This window comes from Sminthopsis crassicaudata, chromosome 6 (assembly GCF_048593235.1).
Source record: "Sminthopsis crassicaudata isolate SCR6 chromosome 6, ASM4859323v1, whole genome shotgun sequence".
NCBI classification, from domain to species: Eukaryota; Metazoa; Chordata; class Mammalia; order Dasyuromorphia; family Dasyuridae; genus Sminthopsis; species Sminthopsis crassicaudata.
Window position 1 is genome coordinate 168,556,528 of NC_133622.1, and position 11,406 is coordinate 168,567,933.

The window sequence follows — 11,406 nt, forward strand, 5'->3', positions numbered from 1 at the left end:
TTGGACAAGATGATTTCCAAGATCCATTCCAATTTTAATAGTAACATATCTGGTCAGAGAGGATCAGTATTAAAATCGGAAGCTAGAGTCCTGGCAATAGATTTCAAACTTTATTTGAAAAGCTAAATAGAGCACCTTTAACTCAACTATTAATGGGAACATGAGAAGATGGTGTTTCAGGGAAAGTGAGGCATCCTAAAAATGAATTGCATGTGTATTTGAATATTACCACAGTAATTACTGTCCTCTATTCATCGGGACTACTTGAATCTTGACTAAGCCTTTATTAGTAACAAATTTTAGTGGAGAGAAACACTTTCTTGGCAGGTGCTATATATTTGGTCTGGCATTTGAGGAATGGACAGATATTTCTCTTTTCTAGGAGGTTATACACCTTTTGGCATGCAAGAGAATGTAGTCCAAGAATCTTATTTTACAAATGAAGAAACAGTCCCAGTGAGGTGATTTGCCTTGTTCCAAATCACATGAGTAATAAATTACAGCATTGTGAAGTTAAAAGTAGAATCCATATTCTTTCATTTACTCCTAGGTCAGAAAGCTTAGAGGAAGTTTTCTCATCTCCATTTTACTAAGTTTCAAAAAAGAGGAGACATGACCTTACTAATAGTAATTTTTTTTCTTCTTGAAAGAATCTTGTGACCTATATATTATGAACCATAATACTGTTAGTGAATAAGGGATTTTCCTCAAATGGTTACTACATTCCAAGATTAGGAGTGTATAGAAAAAGTTAATTGAGAGTAGAGATTTTGAATAGAAGAAAAGAGAAGAAAAGCTATGGACATACAGAGTAAGCTGTTCCCTAACATTTCCCCAGATTTCTAGTTCTTGAAATCCTATGTATTTTTGAGAGCAGACTCCCACTCGTTGGTTTAACTCTTGATTTAAGTTGAGATCCCTCTTGGTTCCCACCTGAAGAGCTCTTGGGTATCATATCATATCAGAATCTTACAACAACTTTTATTTGCTGTTTGATAACGACGTCTATTAGTTATTCATGGTAGTAGTGGTGATATGATTGGTGTATTGTGTGTGTGTATAAAATCAACAAATTTTGTGGTATACGAAACAAAAGCACTGGGTTTGTAGTCACAAAACTTTGGGTTGAATCCCATTTCTAATACAGCCTTCTAACTTTGATCACTTGATTATTTGGATCTCCTTTTTTTAATCCTTTCACGTCCAAATTTGAGGTCATCATCTTTCCTGCTAAACTCTCACCCTTTCTCCAATTTTTATTATTACTAGAGGTAATACCATCCTCCCAGTTCCTCAAGCCCATAACGTAAGTGTCATTAACTCCACACTAATTTTCACCTCCATATCCAATGTGTGACCAAGGCTTATAGATTTTGGCTCTTCAATATTTCTCAAATACATGTCTTCTTTCCTCTGACACTATTATCAGAAAGGATATCATCATGCTTTCCATATGCTTTTAATTTTTCTCCCTATTCTTCTTAAGGTATTCAGAAAGATGATGATAATAAGGTCCCTTCATAAATAACTTCATTCATCAAGCCTTTATGTTGTATAATCTCTCATCACTTTATTCCTAAACTGCTGTCATAACCTTCTTGTGTTCTGTCTGCCTCAACTTTCTCCCTACTCCAGCTCATTTTTTATTCAATCACCAAAGTGATTTTCCTAAAGTGCAAATCTGATCTTGTCAGTCCCCTCCTAAATGAGCTTCAGTGGTTCCTAATCACCTCAAGGATCAAATATAAAATTCTCTATTTGATATTCAGAGTCTTTCATAACTTAACCCTTTCCATTTTAGTATTCTTATCTTTACTCCTCATGTCCATATTCTTCAGCCTAATGATCTTGACCTCTTTGCTTTTTCAAAATCACAATTTTCACAATCCATTTATTGACTCTACTATTTTCTTTGGTCACTCATGCCTGGAATGCTTTTTCTCCTCCATTCCAATTACTGTTCTACTTGGATTCTTTTAAGTCCCAATTATAATCCTATCTCCTACAGGAAGCCTTTCCTAATCCCTTTTAATTCCAGTGCCTTCCTTTCTTAATTATTTCTTAATTATCCTGTGTAACACTTTGTACATATTATCATTGTTATTATTTTGCTTCTTGTTTCCTACATTAGATTGTGAACTATTTGAACTATTGAGGGTAGGAAAATTTTACTTCTTTATATTTCTAGTGCTTTGCATAGTGGCTGGTACAGAGTAGATGCTTAATTAATATTTATTGATTAACTGACTTTCTCTGTAGAATGAGGAAGAGGAGATAGTTTTTAGTGGATATGGGCTAAAGTGATGAATGTAAGCTAAGAGCTCCCTATCTTTGTGAGTTATAAGATATAGTGACTTTCATTATACACCTTTTAGAATCACTCTTCTAGACTAGAGATATTTTACGGATGTTCCTCAAATGAGGGATATAATTCTCACCTGTTACTTTTCTTGGAAATAGGAGATATCACTCAGTCTCAGTGGTCTTGGATCTTACCTGCTTCTTTCCTTATAAAGGCTGCTAGCAATTCAGTTACAGACCTACTCTTTACAAATGTGAGTTAGATCCCAGACCATTTCAGTTAATTATATTTATATATTTAGAAAACCCAACCAACCACATTTACCTTAGAGAAAATATATGGCAAACCTCATCCACCCATACTGGGTAACTGCAGGGCACTCAGAATTGAAAGAGGTTTACATATGCAGATGATGAAGCCTTTTAGTTGAAGATCATAGAGTTCAGGAAAATAGAGTAGCTTAGTTTTCAAAATATTTACCACAATGAAGGATAATCAGCTTAGTATGGTAAGGAAGAACTAAGAAAAAGATAGAAGCAACTTATCAACACTGTCCCATCCTTCTGCCCCTGCCCCAATCCCAAGTACCTGGTAATCAGTTTCTTAAAACAAATAGAACAGCTTTTAGTTCTATTTGTGGATAAGGTAATAGCAACACATGTCCCATGTGGTATGAAACAATTAAGGAGTCTATGATGAAAATATAGAGAGATTCATCACAAATTCCAAGTGACTTTGTAATTAACTATTTAACCCAACTAAGAGACTTGACTTACTATAAAGACAGATTTGAGTGTGTCTGGCTCATTAGACTTGTCAAAATGTACACAATACAGAGGCTTGAGGAATGGGGTTGTTTATGAAGGGATCTTATCATCATCTCGCTGAACAACCTAGGAAGAGTGGGGAGAAAAATTAAAAGCATATGGAAAGCATGATGATATCTTTCCCCCTATTTGTTATGCGGAAGCAAAGGAAACATTTTTTTAGGGAAAACTCTTCAATTACTTTACTATACAATCTCAAAACATAACAGGTGATCTCAATGAGATTCTTTGGGAGAAATACTGACCTGAATTTAGAGTGATGTCCTTTTATAGTCAAGCTTCAATCTTTGGCGAGCCATTATTGTTTCTTATTTTGAATTTTATATTTGGAAATGAATTGACTAGACTTTTCTGAATTAGTACCTATAAAGTCCTTGAATAGTAATACCACCATTTTCCCCATATTTAATAATATATCACTAACATTACCGAACTGTTGGAAAGCCTAGAATAAAATTGGGCTCTTGAAGAGATGAAATATGCTAAAGTATTCAACTTGAAGTCAGAAGACTCTGAGTTTGAACCTCACCTAAGGCATTTAATAGCTTTGTGATCTTTAGCAAACCAATTTTTCTCTCTAGAGTTCAATTTATTCATCTACAAATACAGGAGTAGTATATATTATAGATATTCATATACATGTAAATGGCATATATATATATATATATGCATATGACAATCACAAGGTCCTTTCTAGTTCTCAGATTATGATATTATGACCCATTCTAATGATGGGCAGTAATTACTAGGAATGGAAATACAAATTGAAGGCATTGTAAGTTGCTTTTCTTTTGTTACTAACATTTGGCTTTCAGGAATGTGTCTAGACATTAGGGAAAAGAGACATATTCCAAAGGCTAAGAGTTTAAAATAAAACAAAATGTGGCTAAATGAATAATTTGGTGTCTTGCAGATTTATTTTCATCAATGATGAAACATTATATGACACTGTTCTGAGAGTATGAAAGGCTTTGTGGAAGCTTCAAACAAAAAGAAAGCATAAAGCCAGCTTATTATCAAAGTGTCTTTTTTTTTTTTCAGATGAGCCTTACAGACTTTACTTGAAAACCTCAGTGAGGATGTAGTGGTGATTCTTTTTTAATTTCTGAAGGAAATTCATTTTTCTATGCCACAATCAGTTTGCTATCATCTTTGATTTTTCTGTGACATCCCAACAGTCATTGTAATTTCTCCCTCACTGTGAACCAGCTGTCCATAATTGCATCCAATAGTTGGTGAACCAAAAATCTCTCTACAGATTCCAGAGAGTGCCTAAGGGAACAACAGTAGAAAATAATTAAAGCATGATTTAAAAATAGTTTTCTGGAATGTTTTCCCTTGATTAACTTTGAACACGTTTTGGGGGTAAGGGAATTCTTGGGTCTCTATCTTCTGTCTTCTCTGTCAACTGTTCAATGTGGTAATGAATAACCATCAGGCTCTGTATTTTATATGTTCTAGACACAAGTTAGTCCTTTCAAATAATACTATGCAGATTCTAGAGAATAGCAAGGAGAGATAAGAAAGTTTTCTTAAATGAGTAATGTAAAGAAGTAGAAGAAAAAATAAAATGGGAAAATTTTTCTCTTCAAGAAAATGAGAGCCATAAAAATAATGTTTCATGTACAAATGGACATGATAAAACACAAAAAATGGTAGACTTAACAGAAATAGAAGAGATTAATAAGAGATGGCAAGAACATAAAGAACAATACAAAAATATCTTAAAATAATAAGAACAATGAGGATTGCTGAAATTTTTATAGGTGGCAAGGAGTAACAGTCAAGCCTGTCTTCATGCTTTGCACAATATCAATTTAGTTACTTAATTATTTTACATATTTTAAAGGAACTAAAATAGTATGGGAGATATAATTTTTGTACATAGGAATACTTTGGTAAATATGCATAGACCATGGAACTGATCATTATAAAGTGATAACATTTAAATAAGTTTTGTCTTAAATTCTCTTTGTTAAAATCAGTAACTGTGCTGAAGGGATTATTAGACTCAAGGGGTTGGATCATTGAAACTTCGGGATCTTACTCCTCCCAAGTAGTTCAAACAGGGTCTGAAATTATCTTGGCTGCTTCCTTTCCTATGTAAAATGAATATTATTGTTAGGAGAAGAGTTGAGTTTCTTAGCTATTCTGTTTTTGCCAGAAATAATTTCAGCAACTATTAGTTCAAAACTTTCCATCAGTGTGCTATGCTTTGGTGCCTAATTTGTCCCTAGCTTTTTATTTAAATTCTCTTTTAGTACAAGTTGTCTGTAGTAAATTGGTGTGGAATTTTGAAATTTCTTCAATTTCTTCTTTTATTGATCTTATCTAAACACTCTCAATTTGTTGGACATCAATAGTTTATATTTTATTGCCAATATCTTGACAATCAAACTAGTATTGAATGTAGTCTTATTTTTTTTTCAAATCATATTCACTTACTCTACCAAATTTCCTTTATTACATCTGGATGAGATAAGTAGCATAAATAGACATGTAATCCTTTTTAAAAAAAATAAACAAAAAGATAAGTAAATTGCTTAACAAAGAAATAAATAGATTAATCAATACAAGTGACATCATGATTTTACTAAAATCAGCAAGGGTGAAAAATTATGTAGAGATATTAATCCTGGCAGCAAAGCCAAAAACAACAAAAATAAATCGTTGTGGTTGTATTTTTATCGTTTCAGATGGCCTCCTTTTCCAGTCAAGCTTTTAGCAATGTCTTTGAGCAGATGCTTAATCAATATTAAAATGAACAAAATCTATTGAAACAAATACTTGCCATTATTGCAATTACTATGTAGTTCCCAAAATTTGTTTGAAACTGCTTTTTCTTCTCTTCAGCTATAAAAAGTGATCCTATAGTATCAAAAGTGATCAAACTCAGGGGGTTGCCTGCATAAAGGCATTACCTTTTTGAGCAATTTGTCCTCTTCATACTTTCTGATGGATATGTTAGGCAAATATTGATAATGATGTCCTGCATGCTAAAAGTAACTTTAAAGAAATCATTAAGAACAGGATATATAAGTCAAATGGGAAGTGAGTTTACAAGAGTGAAGGCTAAAATAAATGGACAAGACAAATAGCAGTTATGTCCACAAAATGTTAAAATGTCTTAAAGGGGGCAGCTAGATGGTGCAGTGGATAGAGCACCAGCCCTGAAGTCAGGAGGACATGAGTTCATATCTGGCCTCCAACACTTAACATTTCCTAGTTGTGTGACCTTGGGCAAGTCACTTAACCCCAATTGCCTCTGCAAAAATAAATATATAAATGAATGAATAAGTAAGTAAATGTTAGGATTACTAGGTTAGAACTCAGATTGTCTGGACAATGACAAGGTGAGAACTCTCTACAGGAAGAAGAATCTGTCTGAGAGATTTGAGTTGACACAGCAGATCTCTTCCCAGAGAGCGATCCAGCAGCTTCTGGAGACGACAGCTCGCTACAAGTAAATAAATACATAAAATATCTTAAAGGGCTCTAGTGAATTAAGGAGTTCTTAGATGAAAATTATGTAGTAATACATTGTTAGGAATTGCACAAGACATAAGGATCAGTGAAAATGTAACTAGATATTCAGATGTGTCTTAGAAAATTTGGCAGAATTCTACCCATTCAGGCTTAAATGGTAGTCTAGTTTTCTTAGGACAAGAAAGTGCTTTTTTTTTTGAGAGAGCAAATAGTAAAAATCCAAGTGGGAGCAGAGACTCTTATTCCAGCCCCTGAACAGTTTAAGAAATATAAAATTACAAAGATAATATCCACATCAATAAGATAACAAATCTATGGGAGGATTATATTTATGTGAGTTTAAAAACATATGGAAGATGGAAATGAGGAAATGAAAATTGTGTATATATACAAAATATCCACAGTGGAGTACATAGCACTCCAATATCTAAGGACAATCTGCATTTGAGGATAGCATAATTCATCTAAATATCTATGTAAGTAAACATGAGTAAATAGGAAAATTCCATGGAAGAAATGTTTGAAATAGCTACAATTTTTATATAGTTTTTCATTCTTTTATTCACTGAGATAAGAAGGGCAGTGAAAAACAGCAAGACTTATGGAAATAAGGTCTCCACTGTGTGGAATGGATACCTCATAGTAGATTATGGAAAAACCCTGAAAAGAATTATATAGTGCACAATGTAAGTGATTGGGAGAAAATAAAAATCTTTCTTTTAATAAGCAAAGACAAAGGTAATGGCCAGCAAGTAAAATATTCAGGTAGATATTTTCTATCTCTGTTCATATGGATAAATTGAAATAGAAGGATGTATAGACATCCTATTTAAAGTCTTCAATTCCTATTACTCTTGGAACTAATCACCAAAGTGGACTGCCTGGTGTTAGTATGGACATACATATCTTAGGTATCCTCAGCACTGAAAACCTGTAGCTTAGAAGGTATTTGATCTTAAAATTCCCCTTTCTAACAAATATTTCATGTTATACTGTTGCTTCCTTTTCTGTCACTTTCCTCAAACCTATTACCTACCTTCATTATAACTGTCAGTCTTTTACCCATTTCTCATATATTACTTCTTCTCTGCCTCCATTTCCCTTCTGAATGAATCAGTATTCAATGATCATCCATCTCAACAAAGCCAAAGTCTGGTCTTCTGTTGCGTCCATGTTACTGACTGCCAACCTTGGATATTTCTTATAATCTCTTTCTCTGCTGGAGAAAGGCTGGTTTAGGCCAAGTGGTATAATTCTGTTGCCTTTGGCATTTTGTCTAGGGCCATTTTTATTTTATGTCATAATTGTGAAGAAAAACAATATTTATAAGTATCACAGTCCTAGCACTGGATCATGATTGGATTGTTTCAGAGACTACATAAAATGTAAATAGGGAATGGGATGATGATGATGATGATGATGATGATGATGATGATGATGATGAGTTCAGCATTTTATTTATTTTTTTTGGTTTAGTATGTTATTTTTCCCAATTACATAGAAAAATAATTTTAACATTCTTTTTAAAAAATATATCATTTCCAAATTCTCTCTCTTCCTTCTTGACTCCTCATTGCTGAAGCAAACAATTCAATATACGTTATGCGTATGGGTCATGTAAAATATTTCCATATTAGTCATGTTGTGAAAGAAAAGAAAGACCAAAATATCCATAGAAATAAAATAAAATAAAATAAAACAACAACTATGCTTCAACCTGTATTCAGAAACCATTATTAGTTCTTTCTGGAGGGAGGGATTGCATTTATCTCCTTTCTCTTATGTTACTCCTCATCTTCTTTCCCTTCCTACTTTTTTGAAGGGTTACACAGATTTCTATACCCAATTGAGTATGCATGTTATTCCCTCTTTGAGCCAATTCAAATGACAACAAAGTTCTCTCACTTCCTCTCACCTCCACCTTCCTTTCCACAGTAAAAGCTTTTTCTCGCCTCTTTTATGTGAAATAATTTACTCCATTCTATCTTTCCCACTCCCTTTCTTTCAGTTCATTCCTCTTTCACATCTTAATTTCTTAGATATGATCCCTTTATATTCAGCTCACATCTGTGCTCCCTCCCTCCTTTTACTATCTGTCTCTTTTTATATACATACATATAGACTTGCATATGTACTTGTATATGAATATATGCATATGCATACACATGCACACACATATACTTCTAACTTCCTACTAATGATAAGCTCTTTATGATTTACTCTTTTCCTTTTTATATTTCTCTTGAGTCTTGTATTTAAAAGTTAAAATTTCTATTCAGTTCTGGTCTTTTTCAAGATTGCTAATGTCATTATTTCATTAAATATCTATTTTCCTCCTGTTTTTCCCAGTTTTTTCTATGTGGGTGATTTCTATATCTTTTGCCCTTTGGGATATTATAGTCTAAGATCTCTGATCTTTTAATGAGAAGCTATTGATTCTCATGTTATTCTCATTGAGATTCCATGGTACCTGAATTGTTACTGGCTGCTTGAAATATTTTCTCCTTGATCTGGAATATATCTTGACTGTAATAATATTCCTGGGATGCCTTTTAGGAGGTGATTGTTGGATTTTTTTCAAGTATTTTACACTTTGGCTCTATAATGTCAAGGAAGTTTCTCTCTCTTTCTCTCTCTCTCTCTCTCTCTCTCTCTCTCTCTCTCTCTCTCTCTCTCTCTCTCTCTTCCTCTCATGATTTCTTTTTCTTTCTTTTTTTTCTCACAAGGCAATCAAGGTTGAATTTCTTGTCCAGGATTTATATAGTTAGTAAATATTGAGTTTCTTAGGCCAGATTCAAATTCAGTTCCTCCTTATTACAGAATTAGTGTTCTATTCATTTTGTTAGCTAGCTGACTCTCTTTTGTCTCCTAAGAGAATTATTTGTTGATTTATCCAATTGCAGGTTGTATTTTCATCAACAATTTTTCTTAATATTGTTGTCCATTTTTAAAAAAAGTTTTTAGTCACTCTTTTATTATTGGACCTTCTTGCTTTTCTGGTAAACAAATTCCTGAGGCTGGAGTTCAAAGGCTTCACCTTCTCAGGATATATAATATATGATATCTCTGGTTATGTTCCTGACATAAAATAATGTAGGGAAACAGAAGAAATCTCAGTTATGTTTTGATCCCCTTTTCTTCAGGCTCACCATAGTCACTCATACTAGAATCCTGTTTGCATCATCCTTATTCTTCTCTCCTTTACTTGTCTAGAATAAGCAATATCTGACACTTGTTTAGGGATGGGAGGATAAGAAGGTTTTTGGTTAGACTTACTACAAAAATTTAAATTCCTAGACAGGCCTTAAGGATAAGTTTAAAAGTTTAGTTTTGATTAGAGTGAAGTTGAAACATTCTAAAGATTAAAATATCTAGAGATATTTCATAAGGATTGTGAACTCTGTATGGAGGGGATCTCCTTTTAGGATTTTCCTTTACTTATTTTATATCTGGCATAAAGCTTATTAGAGTAGTTGAAATTGTAGAAAGAGTAGTAGAAAGTGACTAATTTACCATGTTGTAGGTAATTTTATTTTTTATGTATCTATATGTCATCTTTGTCCAAGGACCATGCAAATCATCCCTATATAATTTCAATTTTTATAAAAGTATATGAGCTGATGAAACTTGCACTCTTTTTTTCTTTTTATAGAATATTTGCAACTTTTAAATTTGTTAAGTTAACTTGAGGGGGTAGAATAAATAAATGCTGTTGTGTCTAAAATTGAAAAAAAAGTTATTTTGCATTGTATATAATTCTCTATTATTTTCTATGTGATGTAGCTTTTCTTTCTAGTAGAAAGATCACTGAATCTGAATCAAAATCGGTGTTCAAATTCAGTTTCTATCACTTATCTGTGTGAACCTTCACTCTCTGGGATTCCATGTCCTCTCGTGTTAGATAATCCTAAGTGATAAGTGCTATTATTATCCCAATTTTTACAGGTAAGGAAAAATGGCTAAACAATTTTGCCAAGATTCACAGTGCTAGTAATTGTTTGAGCCATTCACACTCAAATCTTTCTGACTCCAATTCTAGTGATCTATTCCCTATTCTTCCTTCCAATTATAAGGGATTTCAATAGTCATTTAATTCAATGGAATCTCTAAAGGGTACCTCACTACAGGATACCTAAGAAGTTGACATACAGCCTCTTCTTGAAGATCATTAATGAAGAACCACCTATGAACTCCTGATATATCGTCCCATACTTCAAAAACTATAATTATTTGGAAGTTTCTGTCCTTGGTGTCAAATCTGAATTGACATAACAACCATTGTTCCATTAATTATTGTTTATCACCTTCAGTTGCATCTGATAATTTCCTTCAAATTAAATTCTTCAGGCAAAAATGCCTATTTTTTTAAACCACTATTTATTCAAACCTTCAATCTAAGACCTGGGATTGTGAAAATCTGCTTAACTATTAACTCATTTATTTGGAACAACTTTCTGGTTCCATCAAAACTGTTATCTAAAGAGCAGGCTAGTGGGCAAGGGAAAGGACTTTTAATTTTTTCTTAGAGAAATAGTTCACATTCTCTCTGCTCTTCAGTGAACATGCCTTATATGGATCAAGTGATTAATAAATTCTTATTGATTGATATTATGGTGATTTTCTGTATCTTAGTCTCCTCTATAAAATGTTAGGCCAGATGATCTCTAAAATAACTTCCATCTTTTAAGTCTATGATTGTAAATGAAAGAGTCCCAAATTAATATATTTCTTTTTCCATTTATGCTTTTCTACTATCTTCCAAAATTGAAGATTTGACCAAGCTTTTCTCAC

At 33.0% G+C, this 11,406-nt stretch overlaps 1 non-coding gene across 1 annotated transcript; it reads right to left on the reverse strand.

Moving 5' to 3' along the window:
* Positions 1-10,135: 10,135 nt before the first annotated feature.
* On the reverse strand, positions 10,136-10,242 carry LOC141548147 (U6 spliceosomal RNA). The gene has a single exon (XR_012483833.1). It is a non-coding gene; the product is annotated as a U6 spliceosomal RNA (small nuclear RNA).
* Positions 10,243-11,406: the final 1,164 nt, after the last annotated feature.